General features: G+C 41.0%; 1 pseudogene across 1 annotated transcript; it reads right to left on the bottom strand.

Moving 5' to 3' along the window:
• Window positions 1-16,789: 16,789 nt before the first annotated feature.
• LOC144578818 (glycine cleavage system H protein, mitochondrial pseudogene) lies at window positions 16,790-17,355 on the bottom strand (annotated as a pseudogene). Its single transcript, XR_013525252.1, has one exon. The product of XR_013525252.1 is annotated as a glycine cleavage system H protein, mitochondrial pseudogene (transcript).
• Window positions 17,356-19,844: the final 2,489 nt, after the last annotated feature.

Genomic DNA, 19,844 nt, shown 5'->3' with positions numbered 1-19,844 from the left:
TTGTATATATATTGGTGGTAAAAACCAGGCTGGAAGAAAATATACCAGTATTTTAGCAGTTGTTATCTCTGAATATGAATGTAGAAGTGATTTTTTTTGTTATACTCTTCTGCATTTTTCTTTCTTTTTTAATTTTTTGCCTATTTTCTCTTTCTTTTTCTTTCTCTCTCTCTTTCATTCTTTCTTGCTTGCTTCATTGATTTCCTTCTTTCTTAGAGTCTTGTTCTGTCACCTGGGCTGGAGTACAGTGGCAAGATCTCGACTCACTGCAAACACTGCCTCCAGGTTTCAAGCAATTCCCTGACTCATCCGCCAAAGTAGCAGGGATTACAGGCATGCGCCACTATGTCCAACTAGTGTCTGTATTTTTAGCAGAGATGGGGTTTTGCCATTTTAGCTAGGCTGGTCTTGAACTCCTGGCCTCAAGTGATTTGACCACCTCAGCCTCAACTGCACTGAGATTACAGGCATGAGTAATTGCATTTGGCCCACTTTTCTGCATTTTTCTAATTGTAGAAACTGTATCTAATTTTTGAAACTATATCTACTCTCTGTCCAGGCACCATGGCTCACACTTGTAATTTCAGCACTTTGGGAAACAAAGGCGGGCAGATCACTTGAGGTCAGGAGTTCAAGCCCAGCCTGGCCACTGTGGTAAAAACCCATCTCTACTGAAAAGACAAAAAAATTAGCCAGGTGTGATGGCATATGCCTGTAGTCCCAGCTACTCAGGAGGCTGAGTCAGGAGAATCACTTGAACCCGAGAGGTGGAGGTTGCAGTGAGCCAAGATTGAGCCACTGCATTTCAGCCTGGCTGGGTTGCTCAGACAGGGGGCCTTTGTTGCCCAAAAAATGGAGGGGGTATTTTTTGAGACAGTCAGAGGGAAATTGTCTCAAAAAAATAAAAAAAATAAAAAAATAAAAAACCTATATCCTCATGAAATGCTATTTAACAAATGTTTTAAAAATATTTAACTACATAACATAGTAGGAGTAAGAGGTCATCTTGAGTTTGAACTGGAATCAGATCTATGTGGACACATCTACCAGTGGTGTGCTAGGAGCAGAGGTCTCCTTTGTAAGGATGGGCACCCCAGAATGTCAGAGATGGTTAGTCACAGCTGTTTCCCCAGCACCTATGGCAGTAGGCACTCAAAATATGTTTTAAAAACACACTAGTGAGTGAATGACGGGGGAGGAATTCCTGCACATTGAGCCTGATCCAATCAGGAACTTGGTGGCCAGGGAGGCAGCCAGAGTAGGTGTCTCTCAGTTTGTCTCTCAGCCCAGCCTTTAATGTCCTGGGAGAACAGGATGCTGTAAGGAAAGACGGAAAGGCCGTCATCATAACAATTGATCTTGCTTTAGAGCTGCATGAAGAAATTGCATCACAGAAGCTGGGGAAAGTATATTCCCTGACCTGCTTCCCTGTAGACCACCCACACTCTTAGGCAAAAGGGACTTCTCTGTGAAACAGAGGTGAAGCCCATCCGCTGGAGCAGAGGTGCTTGGTGAAGCAGCATAGCAGCCAGCAGCTTAAGCCAGGTTTTGAGCAGGCTCGAGGTGGCTTAGTTTTCATCACATCAGCCACTGTTACAAAACTTCGTTAGAGCACAAGACACTGTTACAATGTTAAACTTGTGGGGAGGATAGTGGCAGTTTCTGTTTGTGTTTCTCCTCACCCCGACTTTGTCAAGCCTAAAGTTTATTCTTGAGCATCAGGAAACAGGAGCACAATGGGAAGTGAGACTTTCCATCCAGTCATCCTTGAATATGAGGCCTGCAGCCTAATCCTTCCTTGTCAGAAACTGAGGGAGGTGATGTTCTCAGTTCAGTGAGTCTCTGGACATCAGTTGTCCACTTGAGGTACAAAAACAAATCTTTTTTTAAATTTTTTCTTTTCAAGATGGAGTTTTGCTCTTGTTGCCCAGGCTGGAGTGCAGTGGTGCAATCTTGGCTCACTGCAACCTCCCTCATGGGTTTAAGTGATTCTCCTGCCTCAGCCTCCTGAGAAGCTGGGATTACAGGCACCTGCTACCACACCCGGGTTATTTTTGTATTATTAGTAAAAACCAGGTTTTGCCACATTGGCCAGGCTGTTCTCAAACTTCTGCCCTTGTGATCCACTTGCCTCAGCCTCCCAAAGTGCTGGGAATACAGGCATGACCCACCACACCTGGCCCAGGAACAAATCTTTCTTACCTTATTTTTATTTTTTGGTTATAGAAAAGGGTGATGTGGGTATGGGAGGATCCTCTGCATTGTCTTCTCTAAAAATAGAACCAAGTGGTGAGACTTGGGAGCATCCCTTGGAAGTGAAAGTGGACTGAACATACCTGTCTGGGTGTCCACATTCTCTCTTTAGCCCCTGTTAAGGCTATTTTTTTGTGTCAATCTTCCCAGGTGATGGGGCCAGTTGTTTGGTCAAACATTAGTCTGGATGTTGTTAGGAAGGTATTTTGTAGATGTGATTAACATTTACAATTGGTGGACTTTAAGAAAAGCAGATTACCCTCCATAATGTGGGTGGGCCTCATCCAATCAATTGAAGGCTTTAGGAGCAAAAGCTGAGGTGTCTCGGGGAAGAAGGCATTCTGCCTCAAAACTGACATAGAAATCCAGTCTACATTTCCAGCCCTCTGATCTGCCTTGCAGACTTTGGACTCAAGATTACAATTTCAACTCTTGTCTGAATTTCTATCCAAGGGGCCTGCCCTAGATTTCAGTGGTGCCGCTTCCACAATTGCATGACTCAATTCCTTAAAATAAGTTTCAGTCCCTCTCTCTCTTTCTTTCTTTTTTTTTTAAAGATGGGGTTTCACCATGATGGCCAGGCTGATCTTGAACTCCTGACCTCAGGTGATCCACCCACCTCGGCCTCCCAAAGTGCTGGGATTACAGGCATGAGCCACTGTGACCAGCCCAATCTGTCTCTTTTTTATTGTTTCTGTTTCTCTGAAGACCCCTGACTGAAACCAATAAAGACTCTATAATTGACCAAACTCTGAGCCCTCTTCTCAACTAGGCCTCCTCCATGGCCCCCTGAGCCCAGTTTTAGCAAAAAACTTCTGCTGAAGCAGTTTATTGAGAATCCCTCCCCCCAGCCATTGATATCTAATTAGGTTTCTTTCCCCTACCCCAAGTTCACCCTAGTATTTCTCTGTGCTCTTCGTCACTGAGCCCACTGGCTGTAAATCTCCGCTTGTTCCTGTTTGTATTTGCAGCTGAGTTCTGTTTCTCTCCCTGTCTTAGTCTGTTTGGGCTGCTGTAACAAAATACCATCAACTAGAAGGCTTACAAACAACATAAATTTATTTCTCACAGTTCTGAAGGCTGGAAAGTCCATGGTCAGGACATTAGCAGATTCAGTGTCTGGTAAGGGCCAACTTTCTGGTTTGTGGATGAAGCTTCCTGGCTGTGTCCTCAAATGACGGAAGGGGTGAGGGGTCTTTCCCAAAATGTCTTTTAGAAGGGCACTGATCTTGTTCATGAGGGTTCTGGCCTGTGACATAATCATCCCTCAAAGTGCCCACCTCCTAATTTTTTCACCTTGGAAGTGAAGCTTCAACATATGAATTTGAGGGGGACACAAAGGTTGTGAGCATAGCACTTCCCTATTGTAATACTCTTGAATAAGCTATGTCTTGCCACTTTTTACAAGTGTTTGCTGAATAATTTCTCTTTAATAATACAGACCTTATGCCTGAGGCCAATAACTATAAGGACTTTATAATAATCCAGAGTCAAACTCAATTTCTCACCTGGCTGCTGCCTCCTGTGTTCCATCAGCAATCTGAAATACTGAAGTCAAGAACAGCAAATGGGCCTTGCAGCACCTGGGGTGCAACAAGCAGGGTGCTGGGGAGACTGCCTTTTACTGTGTTCCACTAGAGTATACAGAATGGAGGGTGGCGGTTCTATGGGATAGGAAAGCTTCTCAATCCCTTTGATCTGAGTGGAAAAACAAAAGAGCTGGCAGCAATCTGGAGTGAGTTAAGGGCCAGGGGCTAAAGAGCAGGGTGGTTTCATGATTACAAGCTTCTTTTGTGGGTAGAATGTTTGTAGCAAGTTTATCTGCAAGATCCACAGGGACCTCAGCAATGACACGTTGTGGGGTAGATTGGGAAGCCAGATTAGGTCATCACAGAGCTGGAGCACTGCTCTAAGAACCAGCTGGGGCTCTGCAGGGGTGTGACAAGTGCTCTTTTGGATGGAGGACTCAAAGAGACAACTGGCACATTAAGCAGATTCCATCATCATTTTCCTGACAGCACACCCACAAAGGACCATGCTCAGCTGTCATCTTCGAGTGTGGGAGTAGCTTCCTTCTAAGCCCTGGACTGGAAGCCACAAGATCCAGATGGGGACCCAGCCTCAGACAAGTGTCCAGTCATGAAAACAAGTCAGAAACCAGGTCAGATGGGCAGGGACAACAGGGCAGAGAAGGTGAGGCCTGAGACTTGGTGGGTACCCAGAAAGAGGCTTGACTGTGGTACAGATCATGAGTTGAGGCCATGATGTCCTCCTGTCTGGTGAGGAATTGTGCCAGACATGGCTGGGGTTGCTGCTTCTGAGGAGTATCATGAAGACTCCAACAAAGAAGGCCTGGGGCAGTGAGGCCAGGTCCATCCTATCATTTCAGCTCCCCTTCAGGGAATATGGAGATACACTAAAGGAGTGTCGCTCTTAAAGTTGAAAATGTGCACCTTTTCCTTCAGTGATCTGCATCACTGCACAGTAATGATGATGATAATAAAACTATCTAAAGTTTATTGAATACTTTTCTTAGGGCAAGCAGATGACATACATTGCACGTAAACAACCCTATAGGTCCCATTTTAAAGATGCAAAACCTGAGGCTTATGGAGTTAGTGCCCCCAAATAACACAGCTGAAAACTGAAGTTTAACACGTGAAAACAAGGTGAATGCAGGCAATCTGAGTCAATATTTAACCACCACATTATTATCTTAGCACAAAAGTTCATTCTAAAGTATGCTGACTGACCACATCTCAGGTATACTGAGATTACTGACAATAGCTTTAGGACCAAATGACCAGGAGCCTAATTTTGCCTCTGCTGTTTTCTGGCTGAGTGACCTCAATAGGTACTGCTTATTGGCAATGTGTCAGATTCTTCATCCTTAAAATGAGGATGGCAATGTATATAAGATGTAGTATGTAGTAATCATACAGTATGCTTACTTTCTGGTCTGAAACATGTCTGGAAGCTATGCCTGAGACGTGGTTAGGTGGGGGCACCATTCTGTTCATTGGGGACCTTACCACACAAAGGGGTATCTTCAGGTTGTCATAGTCATTTTCTCAGGACATTACCAGCCTAAGTCCTTAGCTTCTGGGACAGTCTCACATTCTCCCACTGAGTAGGAATGTAGCTATTTATATTCTCTTTTTAGAAGCAAGAGGACCTCCTCTGAAGGGTGAAGAGGAGGTATAGAGACATCGGTATCACCTGGATTCAAAGAAGAGAACCGACCATAATAAATTAGAAAACAATTTGTATTACCTGCTTCAAATACTCTTTAGTTTTTAGTCAGGTTGAGAGTCTGCAGTGTTGTTGACTTTTTGGAAATAGTAGCATCCAAAGTGTAAGGATCTGGGCTTTGGAATGAAAGATCTAGAATTAAATTCTTTTCTCACTGCTGATTAGCTGGGTGGCCTTCAGTGAGTTAATTAAATTATACATGCCTCAGGTTCTTTGTCAGTGGGGAAAACGCTGCAGGGTTGTGACTAAAAACAAAATAACGTTTATAAAGCAATTATCCTGGTGATGAACATAGAGTGGAAGTTCTATCAATATCTATTCCTTTCTTTTCTTTTGAGACAGAGTCTCACTCTGTTACCAGGTGCCAGGCTGGAGTGCAGTGGCATGAGCTCAGCTCACTGCAACCTCCACCTCCAGGGTTCAAGCAATGCTTCTGCCTGAGCCTCCCAAGTAGCTGGGACTACAGGCATGTGCCACCATGCCCAGCTAATTTTTTATTTTTTAGTAAAAACAGATTTTCACTTTGTTGGCCAGGATGGTCTCGATCTCTTGGCCTTGTGATCCGCCCATCTCATCCTCCCAAAGTGCTGGGTTTACAGGCATGAGCCCCCGCGCCTGGCCTATTCTTTTCTTTTTTCATTGTTAAAAAGATATATGTGTGTAAAGACAGCTCATATCAGGCCAGGAGTCCTTGGCTGATTCAAGTTTCATTTCATTTTAAGAGACTTCTTGTTCCTAGGAATCTCCAACTTTGGTAGAAAGCTGAGTCTACATACTACTGATGGGCTGAAGTCAGAGCCCTTCAAAAAGGACCAGTGGGATCATTCAGCACTAGAACTAGGACAGCACCAGCTCGCTGGGTTTTCTGTTCCAATTCTGTGGCACAACTTCTGGCCAAGGTGCTGAAAGACACTTTTCTTGGTTCCCTAACTACTTTCTCTTCTCTCCACTTCCTTTAGTCACAGGGTGGCTTATGGTCTTGTGGGCAGCCTGGGCTGGCCCCTAGTGAGTACCATAGATAAGCTTCACATCTCTTCACTGGAGCCTTTTGCCCAACTTACAAAGACAATGAATCGAGGTTGGAAAATAGGAGACAGACCAGTTCCAACAATTTCTGATTCAGTGTCCCTTCAAATGACAAGCTCCCTGTTGGGAAATGTAATAACAACGCTGATAATTGGCATTCATTTAGTCCCTACTACTTTGCCTGTATTATTAAATTAAGCAATGATATAAGCAACTCTGGCCTGATATATTACTATATATTATAATTACTCCTAACTGTTGTTTTTGCTATTGTTATTTTCATTTAATTCTCTCAAATCTCTGATGAGCAGAAATTGCCATCCTTATTTTACAGATGAAGAATCTGACACTTATTGCCAATAAGCAGTACCTATTGAGGTCACTTAGCCAGAAAACAGCAGAGGCAAAATCAGGCTCCTGGTCATTTGGTCCTAGAGCTATTGTCAAAACATTACACTGCATCTGAAGATTCTTCTGGCCAAATAGGCAGAGGCCAGTATGATTACTTGACCCAATCTATTTCTTCTGAGCTGAATTCAGTGGTGCATGGGAGCTCATATGAGCTTGAAGAGACAATTGTGTGCATTTCTTCCCAACTCTATGTTGGTAGCATGATGTCGACCAGTGGGAATATTTGTAACACACAACTAGGTAAACACTGCAAATTAGGGCTTTCCAAATTTTTCTGGAGGTCCAGCTTAGTAGTACCTCACCAGACCAGATTATTAAAATAAGATATAGGTAATGTGAAGGACTATCATATATGCCTATGGATTTTAGTCTGTGGCTTTCTGCCTACATATATAGCATGACAGAGAAATGGGAATTAACACAATTGGTGCTATTTTCTTCTGCATAACAAATTATTCTGAAATTCAGTGGCATAAACAACAATAAATATGCATTATCTTTCATAGTTTCTTTGGGCCAGGAATTTGGGAGAGACTTAGTTGGCTCTGTTGGGTGGTTTGGCTTGGAATCTCTCTTGAAATAGCAGGCAAAAAGCCACTGGGCCTCCAGTCACCTGAGCAAAGTTGTGCCACTCACATAGTTAGCAAATTCATTGTGGCTGTTGTAAGGAAGTTTCAAGTCCTGATCACCTGGACTTTACAGAGGGTTACTTGAGTGTTTTCACAACATGGCAGCAGCCTTCTCCAGGGTGAATAATCTGAGAGAGCAAGGAAAAAGCTGCAATATCTTTTATGAACATCAAATTCTGCCATTTCCACAATATCCTGCTGGTCACACATCAGCCCTATTCTGTGTAAGAGATAACTACACAAGGGCATGAATAGCAGAAGAGAATCATTGGAGGAATCTTGAAAGATGGCTACCATGATTGTATACAGAAATTGTATACAGAAATCCTTCATCCTTCATGGCTGACAGCAAATAATTTTCTCCTAAATCCCATGCCACTTGCCTGATGTCTGTAACACCTAGGTTTTTTTCTAAGCAATGAAGAAGGATGGCTGTTGGATAGGAAAACAAATGATAGTGTATACCCCAACATTATACACTCCCCAGATCAGAAACTCTTCTTGTACTCACCGTACAATTAGCCTCTACATGTTTGCTCCCAGCTTATTAACCAGAATAAATTGCTCTTGTGTATTTTTTGTTTGGTTTGCACAAGCCATCTTTGTGTCTCTCTGACTGAATAGACAGCCTTTTCATGGGGTGGGGTTGAAATCAAGAATTAATATCTGGGCAGTGAGTAAGGGAAAAAATGAAGCTGATATGAAAAATAAACTTAGTTTCATTGGCTCTGAGAAGATAAGGGTAGATGATGCCTCTATCCCAATTGGCCTGATCACAGGTGCATAATTCTGAAGCTGCTGCTTGCTGAGTTAATGTCCACGCTGAAGGAGAATGTGTATGACTGCTCTAAAGGCAGTTTGAAACATTTCAGTACAGTATATAGTGAAGGAAGGGGAGGGGAAAGCAGTTTTACAACAAAAAATGTTTGTGATCATTAACATTTGATTTCTTCATTATTTAAATGGTACAGTAAGTTTAAAAACAGAAAAATATTGTTGCCCTGACTTAGCAGATAGTGTTTTTCACTCAAAACTTTAGTATGAAGCGCTCAAAATGGTAACTAGTTAACACAACATCACCTTGTAAAAAGGTTTGGATACAGCAGACACTATGAACTGTCATCTTTATTCCTTTTAACTTCCAAATTGAATGCATAAATCCAAGTGTTCTCAAATAGAAAGCATATTTTTCTTCTAACTGAGATAGCTGGGCCTGGTATAAAAATGCATTGAATGTAACATTCTTTATTAATTAGATTGACCATCCTGTCCACCTGTAATGTGTCTTTTGTGTAGAAGATGACACCAAGCCTAAGGTGTGGCAGACTTACTTGAGCTATTCGTCATGAGATCACCAGACAAGAAGATTAAAGAACTACTCAGACAGTGGTATCTGAACTTCTGAAAGATTCAATGAATGCCTTATTACCACTAGGACAAAAGTGAGGAATGGGGGCTGGATAGCAATATTGTAGAGAGAGTCATAATTGGTTGTCTCAAAAGGGTCCCAAGTGACAATCTCTATTGACCTGAAGTGAGTTTCCCTTTCTTCATCCTAGAAGCTGTTAATATGTTCTTGTCAAAATTCTTACTTATGCCGGGCGCGGTGGCTCACGCCTGTAATCCCAGCACTTTGGGAGGCTGAGATGGGTGGATCACGAGCTCAAGAGATCGAGACCATCCTGGTCAACATGGTGAAACCCCGTCTCTACTAAAAATATAAAAAATTAGCTGGGCATGGTGGCACATGCCTGTAATCCCAGGTACTCAGGAGGCTGAGGCAGGAGAATTGCCTGAACCCAAGAGGCGGAGATTGCGGTGAGCCGAGATCTCACCATTGCACTCCAGCCTGGGTAACAAGAGCGAAACTCCGTCTCAAAAAAAAAAAAAATTTTTTTTACTTACAACAGTCAGGGTTAAATTAGAGAAGCAGACCACTGGCATATTACATATACTAGTGATCTGTTAGTAGGATTTGACCTAACATAGGCTGGTAAGATATTTAACCACCTTAGAGGCTGGTTAAATAGTCTCTATAGGGCTGTCATCTTCATATCTGAGGCTGAACCACGAAGTCCTCAGGGCAGTCTGGGAAGGAAAGGGAAGATCGTTGCAAAGTGAAAGAGAGCAGGGACAAGCTGGAGCCAGCAAGCACAAGCTGAAATGTACACAGAAGGGCTGGAACCCCTGTTAGTATTGCACTGCCTCCAATTTTAAATATACAGTGTCTTGTAAGAAAAGCTTGTGCCCTTCTTCATGCAGATAAACACATATCTTACCCATAAGTGGAGAAGCTGAAGTAGAAATTCAGGGGAGGATGGAGCAGCTGCAAGCCTGGCTTGTGTCCCATGCCAGCAAGGTGGCCCAGCAGGTAAGTGACAAGGTGCATGAGCTGCCTGGTGCCCTCCCATGGACTTTTCAAGTGTTAGAAAAATGTGTCTCCATGCCTTGCAATTTGTCTCTTGTGGCCAAGCCTAACTGGAAACAAACAGGGAAGGGATTCTAGGAAACCTGCTTCCACCTAGCCAAGTTGACATGTTACTAAGCCACCACACCACTTCACAGGCTAAAGCATTAGGTTCCTGGTGCAAAGTCCTGCTCTTCACCCTATCAGCTACCCATAAATCTGATGACTTCAGCATTCAATATCTGTGACTCCTGTTTCCTTGACCTCCTTAATACCAGTGAACTCCTTGCCCGCTTCACCTCACCCATGACTCCCATAGTCATCCTTGACCTTGTGTCCCCTCCAAGATGGTCCATCTTCATAGTCTAATTAAAATTTCATTCTCTCTGACATGCCCCTTTCCAGCTTGCATACCCCACTCTGCTTTTACTTCATTAGGATTTCTAGTCTGTCAAGACTTTTGCTTTCATCCAAAATATCACCTCTTTCTCTTCATTATCCTCCTCAGTCAGACTAGATTCTCAACACTGTCACTTTAATGGCCCTCAGCCTTATCTTTCTGTTTTTTTTTTCTCATGGTTATCAACAAAACCCCACTTCTGGGTGAACTCAAATAGTTTCCTCTCAAGGCCTTACCTGAGCAGCCAAGAGCTGTTAGAAGAACTGAAACAACAGGACTATAGTCACTTACTATAGTCACAGTTACTATCCCAAACTTCTACTACACTCTCCAGTCAACTTATATTTTTATATAATATAAAAATATATTTGTTTTATGAAACAAAATCTATAATTTTATTAACTTATATATGGAAAAACAATTATAGATTCAGATGCAGTTGTAAGAAATAATACAGAGACACAGGCTGGGTGTGGTGGCTCATGCCTGTAATCCCAGCACTTTGGGAGGCTGAGGTGGGTGGATCACTTGAAGTCAGGAGTTTGAGACCAGCCTAACCAACATGGTGAAACCCCATCTCTACTAAAAATACAAAAATTAGCCAGGCATGGTGGCAGATGCCTATAGTCCTAGCTACTTCAGAGGCTGAGGCAGAAGAATGGCCTGAACCCAGGAGGCAGAGGTTGCAGTGAGCGGAGATTGTGCCATTGTACTCCAGCCAGGGTAACAGAGTGAAACTCCATCTCAAAAAAAAAAAAAAGAAAGAAAGAAAGAAAGAAAAGAAAAAGAAAAAAACAACAGAGACCCTTTGCACAGTTTTCCCAGTTTCTTCCAATGGTAATATTTTGCAGAATTATAGCATAATATGACAACAAGAATACTAACATTGATATAAGTCACTAATCTCATTCAGATTTCCATTTTACTTGTCCTCATTTTGTATATATGTGTGTATGTAAATTGTGTAGAATTTTATTGCCGGTGTAGGTTCATGTATTCTTTATCATAACAAAGATACTAAACAACTGTAACAGCACAAGGCTCCATCGTATATTCCTTTATAGTCACCCCCACCTTCCTCTCACCCCATCCCATCCCTAACCCCAGAAAAATCCAAATCTGTCTTCCATTTATAAAATTTTGTCATTTCACAAATGTTATATAAATGAACTCATTCAGTACGTAAACTTTTGTTACAGGGATTTTTTTCTTAGTTTATGTCTCTGGATATTCATCCAGGTTGTTGTATGTATCGATAGTTCATTCTTTTTGATTACTGACTAGTATTCCATGTACGTATATACTACAGTTTATTTAATCACTCACCTTTTAAAGGACAGCTATCTTTATTCCACTGTTGGGGCTATGACCAAAAAAGCTGTCATCAACATTTGCATATAGTTTTTTTGTGTGTGTGTGAACAGAAGGCTTCATTTCTCTGAAGAAATGCCCAGGGTGTAATGGTGATACAGTAGTTGCATGTTCAGTTTTTTTTTTCTTTTTTTTGAGATGGAGTTTCGCTCTTGTTACCCGGGCTGGAGTGTAATGGGCAATCTCGGCTCACCATAACCTCCGCCTCCTGGGTTCAAGCAATTCTCCCACCTCAGCCTCCCAAGTAGCTGGGACTACAGGCGTGCACCACCATGCCCAACTAATTTTTTTGTATTTTTAGTAGAGACGGGGTTTCACCATGTTGACCAGGATGGTCTCGATCTCTTGACCTTGTGATCCACCCGCCTCAGCCTCCCAAAGTGCTGGGATTATAGGCGTGAGCCACTGCGCCCGGCCACATGTTCAGTTTTTAAGAAAACTAACAAGCTGTCTTTAAGAGTGGCTGTACCATTTTACAAGCCCACCAGCAATGTGTCAGTGGTGAAGTTTCTGTACATTCTCACTGGCATTTGATGTTGTCTCCATTTTTTAATTAATTTATTTACTTATTTATTTATAGTGACAGGTCTCACTATGTTGCCCAGGCTGGTATCAAACTCCTGTGCTCAAGCCACCCTCCTGCCTCAACCTCCTAAAATTTTGGGATTACAGGTATAAGCCGACATGTGTGGCCTGTTTTTAACTTTAGTCATTTTGATAGTTATGTGAGGTTATCTCACTCTGGTTTTAATTTGTATTTCCCTAGTGGCTAGTAAGGTTGAACATCCTTTCATGTGCTTATTTGCCATCTGTATATTCTCTTCAGTACAATATCTCTACATATATTTGCCCATTTTGAGTTGCATTATTTTTTTAACTGTTGAATCTTGAGGTTCTTTATATATTTTAGGCACAAGCACTTTGTCAGACATGTAGTTACCAGATATTTTCTTCCACTCTGGAGCTTGTCTTTTCATCCTCATAACAGAGTCCTTTTGCAGATCAAAAGTTTTTTATTCGATGAAGAGCAATTTATCAGGTTTTCCTTTAATGACTCATCCTTTTGGTATAACTTCTGGAAACACTCTGCCTGGTCCTCTATCCTGTAGATTTTCTCCCAAGTTTTTTACTAAAAGTTGTATAGTTTTACATTTTACGTCTTTATCCATGATCTATCTTTAGTTAATTTATATATAAGATGTAGGACATAGGTCAAGGTTTTTCTTTGTTGTTTATTTATTTTTGCCTGTAAATGTCCAACAGCATCATTTGTTGGAAACATTATCCTTCCTCTGAATTGATTCTGCACCATTGTCAAAGTCAGTTGGGCATTTTTGTATGGGTTTGTTTCTGGGTTCTCTGCGCTGTTCCACTGATCTGTGTGACTATCCTTCTGTCAAGTTACACAATCTTGGTTACTGCAACTCTACGTCTTGAAATTGAATAGGCAGATTTCTTCTTTTTCTTTTCCAAAAACTTTAAATTATTCTTGCTTTTTTGCCTTTCTTATAAATTTGAGAATAATCTATAGCTACAAACATTTTGCTAGGATTTTTAATAGCCCTTGCTTTATACCTGTATATCAATTTGGGGAGAATTAATATCTTAACAGTGTTGAATAATCCAGTTCATGAACACGATGTGTCTTTCTGCATATTCAGATCTTCTTTGATTTCTTTCATCAGCATTGTATAGTTTTCAGTTTATTAATCCTGTATATGTCATTTAATATTTGCACCTGAGTATTTAATTTTCTTTGAGCAATTGTAAGTGGTATTGTATTCTAATTTCAGTTTCCATGTGTTGCTAGAATACAGAAAAAGATTGCTTTTTATCCTGCAGCCTGCATTGATAGTGGATTAGTTCTGGGAGCTTATTTGTAGATAGCTTGGAACTTCCTATGCAGACAATCATGTCCTCTTCAAATAGAGGCAGTTTGATTTCTTCCTTTCTAACCCATATGCATTTTATTTCCTTTTCTTGCCTTAACTGCACAAGCTGGAAATTCTAGCACTATGTTGAATAAGATTGCTGAGAGCAGACTGCTTGCTTTGTCTCTGATCTCAGGAGGAAAGCATTCAGTTTTTCACCATTAAATATGTTGGCTATAAGTTTTTATAGTTTTTAAAATCAAGTTGAAGAAGTTGTCCTCTATTCTTATATTTCCGAGAGTTTTTGCTATGAATGGGTGTTGAATTTTGTCACGTACCTTTTTTATATGTATTGATATAATCATGTGATTTTAAATTCTTTAGTATGTTTGTATGGTGGGTTACAATGATTAATTTCCCCATATTAAAATTAGCATTGGATCCCTGGGAATAAACCCTATTTGATCATGGTATGTAAATATTTTTGTATATTATTAATTTCTGTTTGATAATATTCTGTTAAGAGTGTTTGCATTTATACTCGAGAAATACTCGTCTGTAGTTTTATTTTCTTGTCGTATCTAGTTTGGGTATCAGGTTAATAATAACTTCATAAAATGAATTTGAGAAGTGTTTCCTCTCACTTCCATTTTCTAGACAGATTGCATAGAATGAGTATTTATTCTTCTTCAAACATTTGATGAAATTCTTTAATAAAATCATCTGAGTCTGGAATTTTATTTTTAAGAGTTTTGAAATTACACATTTAATTTACTTAATAGTTGGGCTATTTATTTATTTATTTATTTTTGAGATAGAATCTCACTCTGTCACCCTTGCTGGAGTGTAGCAATATGATCTCAGCTCACTGCAATCTCCACTTCCTGGGTTCAAATGATTGTTGTGCCTCAGTCTCCCTAGCAGCTGGGATTACATGTGTGCACCACCACACCTGGCTAATGGGCTAATTTGTTTATCTATTTCATACTGGGTGAACTGCAGTAGTTTGTACTTTTTTTGAGGGATTGATCCATTTCATCTAAGCTGTGATATTTATTATAAGTGTAAATTATAGTATTTCTGTATTATTCTTTTGCTGTCTGTAGGATCTGTAGAGCTATCCCAGTTTTGTTCTTGATATTTGAGATTTTTGTATTCTCTCTTTTATTCTTTGTTATTCTTGCAAGAGTTTTGTGAATTACCTTTTTTAAAAAAGCTCTTTGTTTTATTGATTTTCTGTAGTTTTGTGTTTTTGATTTTAGTGATTTAGCTGTTACTTTTTTTTTTTGAAACAGAGTTTCACTCTTGTTGCCCAGGCTGGAGTGCAATGGCATGATCTTGGCTCATTGCAACCTCCACCTTCCAGGTTCAAGTGATTCTCCTGCTTCAGCCTTCTGAGTAGCTGAGGTTATGGGCATGTGCCACCACGCCTGGCTAAATTTTCTTGTATTATTAGTTGAGGTGGGGTTTCACCATGCTGGCCAGGCTGGTCTTGAACTCCTGCCCTCAGATCCTCCACCCACTTTGGCCTCCCAAAGTGCTGGGATTACCGGCATGAGCCACTGCATCCAGCCAATTTTTTTGTTATCTTTGTTATTTTCTTTATTCTGCTTGTTCTGGGTTTATTTTGCTCTTCTTTTATAGATTCTTGAAGTGAAACTTAGATAATTGAGTTAAAATCTCTTCTCTTTTCTAATGAATGTATATAGCGCTATCGATTTCCCTCTCGGCACTGCTATAGCTGTGTCTCATACATTTTAATATGTTACATTTTTAAATTTTCATTCAGTTAAATGCATGTTTAAAATTTTCCTTGATGTTTTCCCTTTCACTCACGAATAATTTAAAATTATTTTGTTTAGTCTGCAAGTGTTGGAAGATTTTCCCGTTATCTTTCTGTTGTTAATTTTTAGTTTGATTCATTATGATTACAGAACCTACTCTCTATCATTTCAGTTATTTTAAATTTCTTGTCTGGGTGTGGTGGCTCATACCTGTAATCCCAGCACTTTGGGAGGCCAAGACCAGCCTGGCCAACATGGTGAAACCCTGTCTCTACTAAAAATACAAAGATTAGTGGTTGTGGTGGCACATGCCTGTAATCCCAGGTACTAGGAAGGCTGAGGCAGGAAATTTGCTTGACTTGGGAGGCGGAGGTTGCAGTGAGCTGAGATCATGCCACTGCACTCCGTGACACAACATATTACCTATCTTGGTATATGTTCTGTAGGCATTTGAAAAGTATGTGTATTCTGTTGCTGGTGAGCGAAGCATTGTATAAATGTTGATTAGATGATTAGATACTGTTCCTTGATGTTATATTTAGTTCTTGTACATCCTGGCTTATTTTCTGCCCAGTTGTTCTCACAATTGTTAAGAAGTTGTTGAAGTTTCCATTGTTTAGTTCTGCTTTCAGAACTAATTCTATCAGTTTTTGCTTCACATATTTTTCAGCTCTGGTATTTGGCACATTCAGAATTATTAAGTCTTCCTGAAGGATTTGCGCCTTATCATATATAGGGTGCTCTTCCCTCTTTGGCAATTTTCTTTGCTCTGACATCTACTTTACCTGATGTTAGCATAGCTGCACCTGCTTTATTTCGTTCAGTGTTTCTTTTCTCCCCTCTATTCTGGTGTTGAGCCCATTCAGAGTTTTTTTTTTTTTTATGAAGAAGTATGTTATTATTTTGCTACAAAGCTGTTGCTTCACTGTATAAAAATAGCACCAGCAAATGCAGTGTGTTGCAAAATTAAGATAGTGTTGTTCTTCATCTGACACTGTACAAGCAACAAAACTCCTTCACTCCCAGTTATTTCCAGTGGACAGATCATTAAGTATTTCACCCCAAATCCACGTATGGATGTACACAAGTTACAATATCATATAAGGCTTAAGAATAACAATGTTATCTCTGAATTATGTAATTTTTGTAACTAGTTTTTAACATGGATAATTTCATGAATTCTGAATACTAAAGCCTAGTCTAAAAATCATAGGATATTGTGAAAAAGACATGTATTATGTTTATGTATAATCGTTAGAAAGTTAAAGGGCACTGTCTTTCATTAGCAGGGTCAATAGTAGTTTTTTTCCCCATCGATAATGCTAAAAGTTGCTGTTCTAAGTCTTCTACCCACCACTAATTTAAGACAACTCTGCTGGGTTGCATTAAATCATCCTGGTTTATTTAGCGGTTCCATTTTCATTCCTCAATAGATTTTATGTATTTCTCATACGCTTCTTCACTCTTAAGTTCATCTAGTTCTGAAGGGTTACTCAGTGTCATCTTGATCAGCCAACTATCTTCATAACAAGATTTGTTTACAAGTCCTGGATTTTCTGCAAGAGCTTCATTAATTTCGGTGACTTCTCCTGATAAAGGAGAATAAAGTTCACTAGCAGCATTCACACTTTCCAAAGCACCAAATTCATCTTGTTTATTCAATTTTGTCCCAACTTCAGGCAGACTACAGTAAACAATATCTCGCAACGCTTCCTGTGCAAAATTGCTGATTCCCACTGTTCCAATACCATTTTCTGTTGTTATCCATTCATTTTTCTCTGTGAATTTACGCATCGAAAGCAGAGCAGGTCCTGTGCGCAGCTTCCGGACGGCGCCTGCCCCCAGCTGCCAGGGCCTCGGCGGGCAGGACGCGGCGGGTGACGGGACCGCGCACAGGGTGCAGAGCACGGCCCGCACGCTCCGCACCGCTCGCAGCGCCATGTTCGCGGGGGTGGTACCCGGGTCGAGGCGCTATGCTTCGGCCACCCGCACGGGGAGGTGGAGTGGGACCCAGAGTTTTTTCTTTATATCATCTATTTCTTAGATGAGTTTTTCTAATTATGTTCATTTGTTTCATGCATGTTCCAATTGTTTGTTAAAATACTGGCCAGGTGCGGTGGCTCGCACCTGTAATGCCAACACTTTGGGAGGCAGGTGGATTGCTTGAGGCCAGAAGTTTGAGACCAGCCTGGCCAAAATGAAGAAACCCTGTCTCTACTAAAACATACAAAAAATTAGCCACACGTGGTGGTATGTGCCTGTAATCACAGCTATTCAGGAGGCTGAGGCACCAGAAATGCTTTAACCGGGGAGGTGGAGGCTGCAGTGAGCCAAGACCAGGCCACTGCACTCTAGCCTGGACAGGAGAGCAAGAGTCTGTCTCAAAACACACACACACACACACACACACACACACACGTAATTAATTAATTTATGTATTTATCACGGCTGCTTTAAAGTCTTTGTCAGATAATCCTAACCTCTTTCTTATCTTAGTGTTAGTCTCTATAATTGTCTTTTGATTTTTCATCTAGTTTGAGATCTTCCTGATTGTTTGTGTGATCAGTAATTTTAACTTGAAATCTGGATATTTTCCTATAATATGAACCTGTGGGTCTTATTTAAACTTTCTGTTTTAGCTGGCATACCCTGGCACTTCTCTGGCAAAGGAAGGAGGGGTCACCTCCTTGTTACTTCCAGGTGGAAGTAGAAGTCTAGGTTCTCCACCTAACCTCTGTTGACATCTGAGGTTGGGGGAGGCCCCTCCTTACTGCCAGGTAGATGTGGAAGTCCAGGCTGCCCATGTGGTCTCCATTGACAGTTGGGAGTGACCTCATTACTGGTTCTTGAGAATAAAATTCTCAGTTCCCTACTTGGACTTACCTGACTCAAAGGGGGTCTTTGGTGCCTTTTTACAGTCCTGCCAGAGTGTAAGTCTAGGCTCCACATTCAACCTCACCTGGGCTGGTGGTGATAGGGACCATGGTCTTTTTCATGCTGTTTTGCTGGAGTGGGACAGTTATTGTCTAAAAGTTTTCTGCCTTGCTAGGCTGCCCCTTTCCAGATTATTTGGCTAAACACATCAGGCCTTTATTAGGGCTGTATTTTGTTTGTTTGTTTGTTTGTTTGTTTTTGGTCTGCATGAATTACCTTGACTGAGCCACTGGCTTCTTTAGTTTCAAAACTGTGATAAATGAGGCAAATAGAAAACCCAGAGAACTCACCACTGCATCATTCTTTCATCTGGAGAGCTCTCGGCAGTTTTCCCTTCTCTGCATCTTTCAGTTTCCTGTGTTTGTTTTATGTATAAAATGTCAAGGGTTTTCAGTGGCACTTAGCAGGAAGAATAGAGAAGGGTGCCTCTATTTCGTTTCCTTGGAAGCAGTTCTCTCATTGTGATTTTAATTTGCATTTCTCTAATGCCAAATGATGTTGAACATCTCTTCATGTGCTTTCGTGGCATCTGCAATTCTCTTCCCTGAAATTCAACTATTATCTTAAGCTTCATTCTTTCAACCTTCCGACCATCTTATTTCCTGCTTTGTTAACGGCAGATTTTTCTCTTCTCAAAGAAAATTGAAGTCATCAAATGGGAACTTCCTCAAATTTCTAACACCGATCCCACAAATGAATCCAAATTTGCCCCCTTCAACCTTTCTCTCCTGCTGCATGGGGTCCTCTCCTCTTCCTCTTCTCTGAATCCTAGGCCATTAATCATTGCTTATCTTTCCCATATATTCAATTACTTCTCAATCAACCTTTCCCACGAACATTTAAACCAGCTCAAGTTTCACTTTGTTAAACAAAAGCACACAGGACTCCCTTTCTCTTCTGTTATTTTGTTTCTCTCTTCTATCTCAGTCAAAATTTCTCAAACACTTTATTTCTACTAAAAAAATTTTTTTTTTTTTTAAATAGAAGCAGTGTTTTACTCTGTTGCTTAGGCTGGTCTCAAACTCCTGGTCTCAAATGATCCTTCTGCCTCAGCCCAAGTGCTGGAATTACAGGTGTGTGCCTCCATGTCTGGCAAAACAAGCACTTGTATTTCCAGTCTGGCTTCTATTCTCTTCTGACTGAAACAGCTCTTGCACAGGTCAATGAAGACCACCGAGTCACCAAATCCAGTGGGCATCTGTCCACCCATACTTTCCTTGACCATTTTTTTTCCTTGAAATACCCTCTTCCTTCTACTTTGGGGCACCCCCACTCCAGGTTTTCTTCCTGGTGCTCTGGATACTCATTCTTGTCCCCTTTGCAGACTCTTCCTCCCCACCAGGCCATTAAGTATAGTGGATTCCTCCAGGCTCTGTCAGGCTCTTTTTTTCTCCATCTAAAACCTCTCCCTGGGAAACCTCATCCACCACCATCACTTCAGTTATCAGTTTCATAGCAAAGACTTACACATCGATATCCCCACCCAGACTTCTCTGAGCTGCAAAA

This window comes from Callithrix jacchus, chromosome 12 (genome assembly GCF_049354715.1).
Source record: "Callithrix jacchus isolate 240 chromosome 12, calJac240_pri, whole genome shotgun sequence".
NCBI classification, from domain to species: domain Eukaryota; kingdom Metazoa; phylum Chordata; class Mammalia; order Primates; family Cebidae; genus Callithrix; species Callithrix jacchus.
The sequence above is the reverse complement of the archived record's forward strand: the minus strand, read 5'-3'. Positions and strand labels throughout refer to the sequence as shown.